The sequence below is a fragment of the Schistocerca cancellata genome, unplaced genomic scaffold (assembly GCF_023864275.1).
Source record: "Schistocerca cancellata isolate TAMUIC-IGC-003103 unplaced genomic scaffold, iqSchCanc2.1 HiC_scaffold_1102, whole genome shotgun sequence".
Lineage (NCBI taxonomy): Eukaryota > Metazoa > Arthropoda > Insecta > Orthoptera > Acrididae > Schistocerca > Schistocerca cancellata.
The window spans coordinates 4,305,209-4,318,244 of NW_026047101.1; the positions used below are offsets into that span (position 1 = coordinate 4,305,209).

Here is a 13,036-nt window from a genome sequence, read left to right on the forward strand (position 1 = left end):
GCTTCCTCGCCTCGCCTCGCCTCACCTCGCCTCGCCTCGCCTCACACCAGGTGTCTGCGTAGTTTGCAGTGCATTCGCACCATTCCTATCCCTGTCCCTGTCCCCGTCCCGACTTGTCCCGACTTTGCTCGACTGCCGCTCGCTGCCGCTCGGGTCGTGGTCCATATGACAGCGCAAGCACGACAAACGTCTGCGGGACGAGACGAGACGAGACGAGACGGTACAAGACGACTAAGGAATAAATTCGTGGTTACAAATCAAATTTGGAACTCTACACTCCTACACAACAATAGGCTGTGACGTATTTCAGAAATCACCTGCCGATTCGTACAGTTTTGTCGTTTTCAAAGTCTTCTTGGCAAACTTGGTTAGCACATTCTCCCTCAAACTGAGTTAATTACTGCATTTTCGTACCATTACAGTAGTTTAAAAGGCATAAAGAAGCATCTTTGTCACAACAGAAAGGTAGTTTGAAAATTGGGCTGGTGACATAACAAAAAAAAACAAGAAGGGAGCCAGCAGCACCCGGGTTTCCCAGGCGGTCACCCATCCAAGTACTAGCCGGGCCCGATGATGCTTAACTTCGGTGATCGGACGAGAACCGGTGTATTCATCATCGTATGGCCGTTGGCGCTCATCTAATGTAGGAGCACGGCAGAATTCGCGTTCGGCTTTTCTCCCAACACACAAAATGTTAGTTTTCGGCCGCATTTGACGAAAGCGCTTCCTTCCGCTACCGCCAGTTCCTCGAGGACGGCGCGGGGAGGCGCGCCCGGCGTCCCAGCAGAGTGACGGCCGAATTGGCGGGCGCACCGCCGCGTGTGTGAGACGCACTGCTGCTCGTTGCACCCCCTGTCATTCGCTGGGCGCGTGCAGCCTTCGACACTAGCGGAGGACGCATCTTGTCCCTGGTGTTCAGTGGAGGGCCTGTGCGGGGTGCGGCAGTGTCGTGCTGGAGGGCCCACTGGTAGCGATGTGGGCTTCCTCGCCTCGCCTCGCCTCTCCTCGCCTCACCTCGCCTCGCCTCACACCAGGTGTCTGCGTAGTTTGCAGTGCATTCGCACCATACCTATCCCTGTCCCTGTCCCCGTCCCGACTTGTCCCGACTTTGCTCGACTGCCGCTCGCTGCCGCTCGGGTCGTGGTCCATATGACAGCGCAAGCACGACAAACGTCTGCGGGACGAGACGAGACGAGACGAGACGAGACGAGACGACTAAGGAATAAATTCGTGGTTACAAATCAAATTTGGAACTCTACACTCCTACACAACAATAGGCGGTGACGTATTGCAGAAATCACCTGCCGATTCGTACTGTTTTGTCGTTTTCAAAGTCTTCTTGGCAAACTTGGTTAGCACATTCTCCCTCAAACTGAGTTAATTACTGCATTTTCGTACCATTACAGAAGTTAAAAGGCTTAAGGAAGCATCTTTGTCACAACAGAATGGTAGTTTGAAAATTGGGCTGGCGACATAACAAAAAAAAAAAACAGGAAGGGAGCCAACAGCACCCGGGTTTCCCAGGCGGTCACCCATCCAAGTACTAGCCGGGCCCGATGATATTTAACTTCGGTGATCGGACGAGAACCGGTTTTTTCATCATGGTATGGCCGTTGGCGCTCATCTAATGTAGGAGCACGGCAGAATTCGCGTTCGGCTTTTCTCCCAACACACAAAATGTTAGTTTTCGGCCGCATTTGACGAAAGCGCTTCCTTCCGCAACCGCCAGTTCCTCGAGGACGGCGCGGGGAAGCGCGCCCGGCGTCCCAGCAGAGTGACGGCCGAATTGCCGGGCGCACCGCCGCGTGTGTGAGACGCACTGCTGCTCGTTGCACCCCCTGTCATTCGCTGGGCGCGTGCAGCCTTCGACACTAGCGGAGGACGCATCTTGTCCCTGGTGTTCCGCGGAGGGCCTGTGCGGGGTGTGGAAGTGTCGTGCTGGAGAGCCCACTGGTAGCGATGTGGGCTTCCTCGCCTCGCCTCGCCTCACCTCGCCTCGCCACGCCTCACACCAGGTGTCTGCGTAGTTTGCAGTGCATTCGCACCATTCCTATCCCTGTCCCTGTCCCCGTCCCGACTTGTCCCGACTTTGCTCGACTGCCGCTCGCTGCCGCTCGGGTCGTGGTCCATATGACAGCGCAAGCACGACAAACGTCTGCGGGACGAGACGAGACGAGACGAGACGGGACGAGACGACTAAGGAATAAATTCGTGGTTACAAATCAAATTTGGAACTCTACACTCCTACACAACAATAGGCTGTGACGTATTTCAGAAATCACCTGCCGATTCGTACTGTTTTGTCTTTTTCAAAGTCTTCTTGGCAAACTTGGTTAGCACATTCTCCCTCAAACTGAGTTAATTACTGCATTTTCGTACCATTACAGTAGTTTAAAAGGCATAAAGAAACATCTTTGTCACAACAGAAAGGTAGTTTGAAAATTGGGCTGGTGACATAACAAAAAAAAAACTGGAAGGGAGCCAGCAGCACCCGGGTTTCCCAGGCGGTCACCCATCCAAGTACTAGCCGGGCCCGATGATGCTTAACTTCGGTGATCGGACGAGAACCGGTGTATTCATCATGGTATGGCCGTTGGCGCTCATCTAATGTAGGAGCACGGCAGAATTCGCGTTCGGCTTTTCTCCCAACACACAAAATGTTAGTTTTCGGCCGCATTTGAAAAAAGCGCTTCCTTCCGCAACCGCCAGTTCCTCGAGGACGGCGCGGGGAGGCGCGCCCGGCGTCCCAGCAGAGTGACGGCCGAATTGGCGGGCGCACCGCCGCGTGTGTGAGACGCACTGCTGCTCGTTGCACCCCCTGTCATTCGCTGGGCGCGTGCAGCCTTCGACACTAGCGGAGGACGCATCTTGTCCCTGGTGTTCAGCGGAGGGCCTGTGCGGGGTGTGGCAGTGTCGTGCTGGAGGGCCCACTGGTAGCGATGTGGGCTTCAACGCCTCGCCTCGCCTCGCCTCGCCTCGCCTCGCCTCGCCTCGCCTCGCCTCACACCAGGTGTCTGCGTAGTTTGCAGTGCATTCGCACCATTCCTATCCCTGTCCCTGTCCCCGTCCCGACTTGTCCCGACTTTGCTCGACTGCCGCTCGCTGCCGCTCGGGTCGTGGTCCATATGACAGCGCAAGCACGACAAACGTCTGCGGGACGAGACGAGACGAGACGAGACGAGACGAGACGACTAAGGAATAAATTCGTGGTTACAAATCAAATTTGGAACTCTACACTCCTACACAACAATAGGCGGTGACGTATTTCAGAAATCACCTGCCGATTCGTACTGTTTTGTCGTTTTCAAAGTCTTCTTGGCAAACTTGGTTAGCACATTCTCCCTCAAACTGAGTTAATTATTGCATTTTCGTACCATTACAGAAGTTAAAAGGCTTAAGGAAGCATCTTTGTCACAACAGAATGGTAGTTTGAAAATTGGGTTGGCGACATAACAAAAAAAAAAAACAGGAAGGGAGCCAACAGCACCCGGGTTTCCCAGGCGGTCACCCATCCAAGTACTAGCCGGGCCCGATGATATTTAACTTCGGTGATCGGACGAGAACCGGTTTTTTCATCATGGTATGGCCGTTGGCGCTCATCTAATGTAGGAGCACGGCAGAATTCGCGTTCGGCTTTTCTCCCAACACACAAAATGTTAGTTTTCGGCCGCATTTGACGAAAGCGCTTCCTTCCGCAACCGCCAGTTCCTCGAGGACGGCGCGGGGAAGCGCGCCCGGCGTCCCAGCAGAGTGACGGCCGAATTGCCGGGCGCACCGCCGCGTGTGTGAGACGCACTGCTGCTCGTTGCACCCCCTGTCATTCGCTGGGCGCGTGCAGCCTTCGACACTAGCGGAGGACGCATCTTGTCCCTGGTGTTCCGCGGAGGGCCTGTGCGGGGTGTGGAAGTGTCGTGCTGGAGAGCCCACTGGTAGCGATGTGGGCTTCCTCGCCTCGCCTCGCCTCACCTCGCCTCGCCACGCCTCACACCAGGTGTCTGCGTAGTTTGCAGTGCATTCGCACCATACCTATCCCTGTCCCTGTCCCCGTCCCGACTTGTCCCGACTTTGCTCGACTGCCGCTCGCTGCCGCTCGGGTCGTGGTCCATATGACAGCGCAAGCACGACAAACGTCTGCGGGACGAGACGAGACGAGACGAGACGAGACGAGACGACTAAGGAATAAATTCGTGGTTACAAATCAAATTTGGAACTCTACACTCCTACACAACAATAGGCGGTGACGTATTGCAGAAATCACCTGCCGATTCGTACTGTTTTGTCGTTTTCAAAGTCTTCTTGGCAAACTTGGTTAGCACATTCTCCCTCAAACTGAGTTAATTACTGCATTTTCGTACCATTACAGAAGTTAAAAGGCTTAAGGAAGCATCTTTGTCACAACAGAATGGTAGTTTGAAAATTGGGCTGGCGACATAACAAAAAAAAAAAACAGGAAGGGAGCCAACAGCACCCGGGTTTCCCAGGCGGTCACCCATCCAAGTACTAGCCGGGCCCGATGATATTTAACTTCGGTGATCGGACGAGAACCGGTTTTTTCATCATGGTATGGCCGTTGGCGCTCATCTAATGTAGGAGCACGGCAGAATTCGCGTTCGGCTTTTCTCCCAACACACAAAATGTTAGTTTTCGGCCGCATTTGACGAAAGCGCTTCCTTCCGCAACCGCCAGTTCCTCGAGGACGGCGCGGGGAAGCGCGCCCGGCGTCCCAGCAGAGTGACGGCCGAATTGCCGGGCGCACCGCCGCGTGTGTGAGACGCACTGCTGCTCGTTGCACCCCCTGTCATTCGCTGGGCGCGTGCAGCCTTCGACACTAGCGGAGGACGCATCTTGTCCCTGGTGTTCCGCGGAGGGCCTGTGCGGGGTGTGGAAGTGTCGTGCTGGAGAGCCCACTGGTAGCGATGTGGGCTTCCTCGCCTCGCCTCGCCTCACCTCGCCTCGCCACGCCTCACACCAGGTGTCTGCGTAGTTTGCAGTGCATTCGCACCATTCCTATCCCTGTCCCTGTCCCCGTCCCGACTTGTCCCGACTTTGCTCGACTGCCGCTCGCTGCCGCTCGGGTCGTGGTCCATATGACAGCGCAAGCACGACAAACGTCTGCGGGACGAGACGAGACGAGACGAGACGGGACGAGACGACTAAGGAATAAATTCGTGGTTACAAATCAAATTTGGAACTCTACACTCCTACACAACAATAGGCTGTGACGTATTTCAGAAATCACCTGCCGATTCGTACTGTTTTGTCTTTTTCAAAGTCTTCTTGGCAAACTTGGTTAGCACATTCTCCCTCAAACTGAGTTAATTACTGCATTTTCGTACCATTACAGTAGTTTAAAAGGCATAAAGAAACATCTTTGTCACAACAGAAAGGTAGTTTGAAAATTGGGCTGGTGACATAACAAAAAAAAAACTGGAAGGGAGCCAGCAGCACCCGGGTTTCCCAGGCGGTCACCCATCCAAGTACTAGCCGGGCCCGATGATGCTTAACTTCGGTGATCGGACGAGAACCGGTGTATTCATCATGGTATGGCCGTTGGCGCTCATCTAATGTAGGAGCACGGCAGAATTCGCGTTCGGCTTTTCTCCCAACACACAAAATGTTAGTTTTCGGCCGCATTTGAAAAAAGCGCTTCCTTCCGCAACCGCCAGTTCCTCGAGGACGGCGCGGGGAGGCGCGCCCGGCGTCCCAGCAGAGTGACGGCCGAATTGGCGGGCGCACCGCCGCGTGTGTGAGACGCACTGCTGCTCGTTGCACCCCCTGTCATTCGCTGGGCGCGTGCAGCCTTCGACACTAGCGGAGGACGCATCTTGTCCCTGGTGTTCAGCGGAGGGCCTGTGCGGGGTGTGGCAGTGTCGTGCTGGAGGGCCCACTGGTAGCGATGTGGGCTTCAACGCCTCGCCTCGCCTCGCCTCGCCTCGCCTCGCCTCGCCTCGCCTCGCCTCACACCAGGTGTCTGCGTAGTTTGCAGTGCATTCGCACCATTCCTATCCCTGTCCCTGTCCCCGTCCCGACTTGTCCCGACTTTGCTCGACTGCCGCTCGCTGCCGCTCGGGTCGTGGTCCATATGACAGCGCAAGCACGACAAACGTCTGCGGGACGAGACGAGACGAGACGAGACGAGACGAGACGACTAAGGAATAAATTCGTGGTTACAAATCAAATTTGGAACTCTACACTCCTACACAACAATAGGCGGTGACGTATTTCAGAAATCACCTGCCGATTCGTACTGTTTTGTCGTTTTCAAAGTCTTCTTGGCAAACTTGGTTAGCACATTCTCCCTCAAACTGAGTTAATTATTGCATTTTCGTACCATTACAGAAGTTAAAAGGCTTAAGGAAGCATCTTTGTCACAACAGAATGGTAGTTTGAAAATTGGGCTGGCGACATAACAAAAAAAAAAAACAGGAAGGGAGCCAACAGCACCCGGGTTTCCCAGGCGGTCACCCATCCAAGTACTAGCCGGGCCCGATGATATTTAACTTCGGTGATCGGACGAGAACCGGTTTTTTCATCATGGTATGGCCGTTGGCGCTCATCTAATGTAGGAGCACGGCAGAATTCGCGTTCGGCTTTTCTCCCAACACACAAAATGTTAGTTTTCGGCCGCATTTGACGAAAGCGCTTCCTTCCGCAACCGCCAGTTCCTCGAGGACGGCGCGGGGAAGCGCGCCCGGCGTCCCAGCAGAGTGACGGCCGAATTGCCGGGCGCACCGCCGCGTGTGTGAGACGCACTGCTGCTCGTTGCACCCCCTGTCATTCGCTGGGCGCGTGCAGCCTTCGACACTAGCGGAGGACGCATCTTGTCCCTGGTGTTCCGCGGAGGGCCTGTGCGGGGTGTGGAAGTGTCGTGCTGGAGAGCCCACTGGTAGCGATGTGGGCTTCCTCGCCTCGCCTCGCCTCACCTCGCCTCGCCACGCCTCACACCAGGTGTCTGCGTAGTTTGCAGTGCATTCGCACCATTCCTATCCCTGTCCCTGTCCCCGTCCCGACTTGTCCCGACTTTGCTCGACTGCCGCTCGCTGCCGCTCGGGTCGTGGTCCATATGACAGCGCAAGCACGACAAACGTCTGCGGGACGAGACGAGACGAGACGAGACGGGACGAGACGACTAAGGAATAAATTCGTGGTTACAAATCAAATTTGGAACTCTACACTCCTACACAACAATAGGCTGTGACGTATTTCAGAAATCACCTGCCGATTCGTACTGTTTTGTCTTTTTCAAAGTCTTCTTGGCAAACTTGGTTAGCACATTCTCCCTCAAACTGAGTTAATTACTGCATTTTCGTACCATTACAGTAGTTTAAAAGGCATAAAGAAACATCTTTGTCACAACAGAAAGGTAGTTTGAAAATTGGGCTGGTGACATAACAAAAAAAAAACTGGAAGGGAGCCAGCAGCACCCGGGTTTCCCAGGCGGTCACCCATCCAAGTACTAGCCGGGCCCGATGATGCTTAACTTCGGTGATCGGACGAGAACCGGTGTATTCATCATGGTATGGCCGTTGGCGCTCATCTAATGTAGGAGCACGGCAGAATTCGCGTTCGGCTTTTCTCCCAACACACAAAATGTTAGTTTTCGGCCGCATTTGAAAAAAGCGCTTCCTTCCGCAACCGCCAGTTCCTCGAGGACGGCGCGGGGAGGCGCGCCCGGCGTCCCAGCAGAGTGACGGCCGAATTGGCGGGCGCACCGCCGCGTGTGTGAGACGCACTGCTGCTCGTTGCACCCCCTGTCATTCGCTGGGCGCGTGCAGCCTTCGACACTAGCGGAGGACGCATCTTGTCCCTGGTGTTCAGCGGAGGGCCTGTGCGGGGTGTGGCAGTGTCGTGCTGGAGGGCCCACTGGTAGCGATGTGGGCTTCAACGCCTCGCCTCGCCTCGCCTCGCCTCGCCTCGCCTCGCCTCGCCTCGCCTCACACCAGGTGTCTGCGTAGTTTGCAGTGCATTCGCACCATTCCTATCCCTGTCCCTGTCCCCGTCCCGACTTGTCCCGACTTTGCTCGACTGCCGCTCGCTGCCGCTCGGGTCGTGGTCCATATGACAGCGCAAGCACGACAAACGTCTGCGGGACGAGACGAGACGAGACGAGACGAGACGAGACGACTAAGGAATAAATTCGTGGTTACAAATCAAATTTGGAACTCTACACTCCTACACAACAATAGGCGGTGACGTATTTCAGAAATCACCTGCCGATTCGTACTGTTTTGTCGTTTTCAAAGTCTTCTTGGCAAACTTGGTTAGCACATTCTCCCTCAAACTGAGTTAATTATTGCATTTTCGTACCATTACAGAAGTTAAAAGGCTTAAGGAAGCATCTTTGTCACAACAGAATGGTAGTTTGAAAATTGGGTTGGCGACATAACAAAAAAAAAAAACAGGAAGGGAGCCAACAGCACCCGGGTTTCCCAGGCGGTCACCCATCCAAGTACTAGCCGGGCCCGATGATATTTAACTTCGGTGATCGGACGAGAACCGGTTTTTTCATCATGGTATGGCCGTTGGCGCTCATCTAATGTAGGAGCACGGCAGAATTCGCGTTCGGCTTTTCTCCCAACACACAAAATGTTAGTTTTCGGCCGCATTTGACGAAAGCGCTTCCTTCCGCAACCGCCAGTTCCTCGAGGACGGCGCGGGGAAGCGCGCCCGGCGTCCCAGCAGAGTGACGGCCGAATTGGCGGGCGCACCGCCGCGTGTGTGAGACGCACTGCTGCTCGTTGCACCCCCTGTCATTCGCTGGGCGCGTGCAGCCTTCGACACTAGCGGAGGACGCATCTTGTCCCTGGTGTTCAGCGGAGGGCCTGTGCGGGGTGTGGCAGTGTCGTGCTGGAGGGCCCACTGGTAGCGATGTGGGCTTCCTCGCCTCGCCTCGCCTCACCTCGCCTCGCCTCGCCTCACACCAGGTGTCTGCGTAGTTTGCAGTGCATTCGCACCATTCCTATCCCTGTCCCTGTCCCCGTCCCGACTTGTCCCGACTTTGCTCGACTGCCGCTCGCTGCCGCTCGGGTCGTGGTCCATATGACAGCGCAAGCACGACAAACGTCTGCGGGACGAGACGAGACGAGACGAGACGGGACGAGACGACTAAGGAATAAATTCGTGGTTACAAATCAAATTTGGAACTCTACACTCCTACACAACAATAGGCTGTGACGTATTTCAGAAATCACCTGCCGATTCGTACTGTTTTGTCTTTTTCAAAGTCTTCTTGGCAAACTTGGTTAGCACATTCTCCCTCAAACTGAGTTAATTACTGCATTTTCGTACCATTACAGTAGTTTAAAAGGCATAAAGAAACATCTTTGTCACAACAGAAAGGTAGTTTGAAAATTGGGCTGGTGACATAACAAAAAAAAACTGGAAGGGAGCCAGCAGCACCCGGGTTTCCCAGGCGGTCACCCATCCAAGTACTAGCCGGGCCCGATGATGCTTAACTTCGGTGATCGGACGAGAACCGGTGTATTCATCATGGTATGGCCGTTGGCGCTCATCTAATGTAGGAGCACGGCAGAATTCGCGTTCGGCTTTTCTCCCAACACACAAAATGTTAGTTTTCGGCCGCATTTGAAAAAAGCGCTTCCTTCCGCAACCGCCAGTTCCTCGAGGACGGCGCGGGGAGGCGCGCCCGGCGTCCCAGCAGAGTGACGGCCGAATTGGCGGGCGCACCGCCGCGTGTGTGAGACGCACTGCTGCTCGTTGCACCCCCTGTCATTCGCTGGGCGCGTGCAGCCTTCGACACTAGCGGAGGACGCATCTTGTCCCTGGTGTTCAGCGGAGGGCCTGTGCGGGGTGTGGCAGTGTCGTGCTGGAGGGCCCACTGGTAGCGATGTGGGCTTCAACGCCTCGCCTCGCCTCGCCTCGCCTCGCCTCGCCTCGCCTCGCCTCGCCTCACACCAGGTGTCTGCGTAGTTTGCAGTGCATTCGCACCATTCCTATCCCTGTCCCTGTCCCCGTCCCGACTTGTCCCGACTTTGCTCGACTGCCGCTCGCTGCCGCTCGGGTCGTGGTCCATATGACAGCGCAAGCACGACAAACGTCTGCGGGACGAGACGAGACGAGACGAGACGAGACGAGACGACTAAGGAATAAATTCGTGGTTACAAATCAAATTTGGAACTCTACACTCCTACACAACAATAGGCGGTGACGTATTTCAGAAATCACCTGCCGATTCGTACTGTTTTGTCGTTTTCAAAGTCTTCTTGGCAAACTTGGTTAGCACATTCTCCCTCAAACTGAGTTAATTATTGCATTTTCGTACCATTACAGAAGTTAAAAGGCTTAAGGAAGCATCTTTGTCACAACAGAATGGTAGTTTGAAAATTGGGTTGGCGACATAACAAAAAAAAAAACAGGAAGGGAGCCAACAGCACCCGGGTTTCCCAGGCGGTCACCCATCCAAGTACTAGCCGGGCCCGATGATATTTAACTTCGGTGATCGGACGAGAACCGGTTTTTTCATCATGGTATGGCCGTTGGCGCTCATCTAATGTAGGAGCACGGCAGAATTCGCGTTCGGCTTTTCTCCCAACACACAAAATGTTAGTTTTCGGCCGCATTTGAAAAAAGCGCTTCCTTCCGCAACCGCCAGTTCCTCGAGGACGGCGCGGGGAGGCGCGCCCGGCGTCCCAGCAGAGTGACGGCCGAATTGGCGGGCGCACCGCCGCGTGTGTGAGACGCACTGCTGCTCGTTGCACCCCCTGTCATTCGCTGGGCGCGTGCAGCCTTCGACACTAGCGGAGGACGCATCTTGTCCCTGGTGTTCAGCGGAGGGCCTGTGCGGGGTGTGGCAGTGTCGTGCTGGAGGGCCCACTGGTAGCGATGTGGGCTTCAACGCCTCGCCTCGCCTCGCCTCGCCTCGCCTCGCCTCGCCTCGCCTCGCCTCACACCAGGTGTCTGCGTAGTTTGCAGTGCATTCGCACCATTCCTATCCCTGTCCCTGTCCCCGTCCCGACTTGTCCCGACTTTGCTCGACTGCCGCTCGCTGCCGCTCGGGTCGTGGTCCATATGACAGCGCAAGCACGACAAACGTCTGCGGGACGAGACGAGACGAGACGAGACGAGACGAGACGACTAAGGAATAAATTCGTGGTTACAAATCAAATTTGGAACTCTACACTCCTACACAACAATAGGCGGTGACGTATTTCAGAAATCACCTGCCGATTCGTACTGTTTTGTCGTTTTCAAAGTCTTCTTGGCAAACTTGGTTAGCACATTCTCCCTCAAACTGAGTTAATTATTGCATTTTCGTACCATTACAGAAGTTAAAAGGCTTAAGGAAGCATCTTTGTCACAACAGAATGGTAGTTTGAAAATTGGGTTGGCGACATAACAAAAAAAAAAAACAGGAAGGGAGCCAACAGCACCCGGGTTTCCCAGGCGGTCACCCATCCAAGTACTAGCCGGGCCCGATGATATTTAACTTCGGTGATCGGACGAGAACCGGTTTTTTCATCATGGTATGGCCGTTGGCGCTCATCTAATGTAGGAGCACGGCAGAATTCGCGTTCGGCTTTTCTCCCAACACACAAAATGTTAGTTTTCGGCCGCATTTGACGAAAGCGCTTCCTTCCGCAACCGCCAGTTCCTCGAGGACGGCGCGGGGAAGCGCGCCCGGCGTCCCAGCAGAGTGACGGCCGAATTGGCGGGCGCACCGCCGCGTGTGTGAGACGCACTGCTGCTCGTTGCACCCCCTGTCATTCGCTGGGCGCGTGCAGCCTTCGACACTAGCGGAGGACGCATCTTGTCCCTGGTGTTCAGCGGAGGGCCTGTGCGGGGTGTGGCAGTGTCGTGCTGGAGGGCCCACTGGTAGCGATGTGGGCTTCCTCGCCTCGCCTCGCCTCACCTCGCCTCGCCTCGCCTCACACCAGGTGTCTGCGTAGTTTGCAGTGCATTCGCACCATTCCTATCCCTGTCCCTGTCCCCGTCCCGACTTGTCCCGACTTTGCTCGACTGCCGCTCGCTGCCGCTCGGGTCGTGGTCCATATGACAGCGCAAGCACGACAAACGTCTGCGGGACGAGACGAGACGAGACGAGACGGGACGAGACGACTAAGGAATAAATTCGTGGTTACAAATCAAATTTGGAACTCTACACTCCTACACAACAATAGGCTGTGACGTATTTCAGAAATCACCTGCCGATTCGTACTGTTTTGTCTTTTTCAAAGTCTTCTTGGCAAACTTGGTTAGCACATTCTCCCTCAAACTGAGTTAATTACTGCATTTTCGTACCATTACAGTAGTTTAAAAGGCATAAAGAAACATCTTTGTCACAACAGAAAGGTAGTTTGAAAATTGGGCTGGTGACATAACAAAAAAAAACTGGAAGGGAGCCAGCAGCACCCGGGTTTCCCAGGCGGTCACCCATCCAAGTACTAGCCGGGCCCGATGATGCTTAACTTCGGTGATCGGACGAGAACCGGTGTATTCATCATGGTATGGCCGTTGGCGCTCATCTAATGTAGGAGCACGGCAGAATTCGCGTTCGGCTTTTCTCCCAACACACAAAATGTTAGTTTTCGGCCGCATTTGAAAAAAGCGCTTCCTTCCGCAACCGCCAGTTCCTCGAGGACGGCGCGGGGAGGCGCGCCCGGCGTCCCAGCAGAGTGACGGCCGAATTGGCGGGCGCACCGCCGCGTGTGTGAGACGCACTGCTGCTCGTTGCACCCCCTGTCATTCGCTGGGCGCGTGCAGCCTTCGACACTAGCGGAGGACGCATCTTGTCCCTGGTGTTCAGCGGAGGGCCTGTGCGGGGTGTGGCAGTGTCGTGCTGGAGGGCCCACTGGTAGCGATGTGGGCTTCAACGCCTCGCCTCGCCTCGCCTCGCCTCGCCTCGCCTCGCCTCGCCTCGCCTCACACCAGGTGTCTGCGTAGTTTGCAGTGCATTCGCACCATTCCTATCCCTGTCCCTGTCCCCGTCCCGACTTGTCCCGACTTTGCTCGACTGCCGCTCGCTGCCGCTCGGGTCGTGGTCCATATGACAGCGCAAGCACGACAAACGTCTGCGGGA

General features: G+C 55.2%; 13 non-coding genes across 13 annotated transcripts; all 13 read right to left on the reverse strand.

The window, feature by feature from the left end:
- Window positions 1-513: 513 nt before the first annotated feature.
- On the reverse strand, window positions 514-632 carry LOC126156114 (5S ribosomal RNA). The gene has a single exon (XR_007533525.1). It is a non-coding gene; the product is annotated as a 5S ribosomal RNA (ribosomal RNA).
- An 867-nt stretch (window positions 633-1,499) lies between these two features.
- LOC126156095 (5S ribosomal RNA) lies at window positions 1,500-1,618 on the reverse strand. The gene has a single exon (XR_007533507.1). It is a non-coding gene; the product is annotated as a 5S ribosomal RNA (ribosomal RNA).
- Window positions 1,619-2,479: 861 nt separating this feature from the next.
- On the reverse strand, window positions 2,480-2,598 carry LOC126155947 (5S ribosomal RNA). The gene has a single exon (XR_007533369.1). It is a non-coding gene; the product is annotated as a 5S ribosomal RNA (ribosomal RNA).
- An 877-nt stretch (window positions 2,599-3,475) lies between these two features.
- LOC126156096 (5S ribosomal RNA) lies at window positions 3,476-3,594 on the reverse strand. Its single transcript, XR_007533508.1, has one exon. It is a non-coding gene; the product is annotated as a 5S ribosomal RNA (ribosomal RNA).
- Window positions 3,595-4,456: 862 nt separating this feature from the next.
- Window positions 4,457-4,575, reverse strand: LOC126156097 (5S ribosomal RNA). Its single transcript, XR_007533509.1, has one exon. It is a non-coding gene; the product is annotated as a 5S ribosomal RNA (ribosomal RNA).
- Window positions 4,576-5,436: 861 nt separating this feature from the next.
- On the reverse strand, window positions 5,437-5,555 carry LOC126155948 (5S ribosomal RNA). The gene has a single exon (XR_007533370.1). It is a non-coding gene; the product is annotated as a 5S ribosomal RNA (ribosomal RNA).
- An 877-nt stretch (window positions 5,556-6,432) lies between these two features.
- Window positions 6,433-6,551, reverse strand: LOC126156098 (5S ribosomal RNA). The gene has a single exon (XR_007533510.1). It is a non-coding gene; the product is annotated as a 5S ribosomal RNA (ribosomal RNA).
- An 861-nt stretch (window positions 6,552-7,412) lies between these two features.
- On the reverse strand, window positions 7,413-7,531 carry LOC126155949 (5S ribosomal RNA). The gene has a single exon (XR_007533371.1). It is a non-coding gene; the product is annotated as a 5S ribosomal RNA (ribosomal RNA).
- An 877-nt stretch (window positions 7,532-8,408) lies between these two features.
- LOC126156099 (5S ribosomal RNA) lies at window positions 8,409-8,527 on the reverse strand. Its single transcript, XR_007533511.1, has one exon. It is a non-coding gene; the product is annotated as a 5S ribosomal RNA (ribosomal RNA).
- An 860-nt stretch (window positions 8,528-9,387) lies between these two features.
- On the reverse strand, window positions 9,388-9,506 carry LOC126155951 (5S ribosomal RNA). The gene has a single exon (XR_007533373.1). It is a non-coding gene; the product is annotated as a 5S ribosomal RNA (ribosomal RNA).
- An 876-nt stretch (window positions 9,507-10,382) lies between these two features.
- LOC126156100 (5S ribosomal RNA) lies at window positions 10,383-10,501 on the reverse strand. The gene has a single exon (XR_007533512.1). It is a non-coding gene; the product is annotated as a 5S ribosomal RNA (ribosomal RNA).
- Window positions 10,502-11,378: 877 nt separating this feature from the next.
- Window positions 11,379-11,497, reverse strand: LOC126156101 (5S ribosomal RNA). Its single transcript, XR_007533513.1, has one exon. It is a non-coding gene; the product is annotated as a 5S ribosomal RNA (ribosomal RNA).
- Window positions 11,498-12,357: 860 nt separating this feature from the next.
- On the reverse strand, window positions 12,358-12,476 carry LOC126155952 (5S ribosomal RNA). Its single transcript, XR_007533374.1, has one exon. It is a non-coding gene; the product is annotated as a 5S ribosomal RNA (ribosomal RNA).
- Window positions 12,477-13,036: the final 560 nt, after the last annotated feature.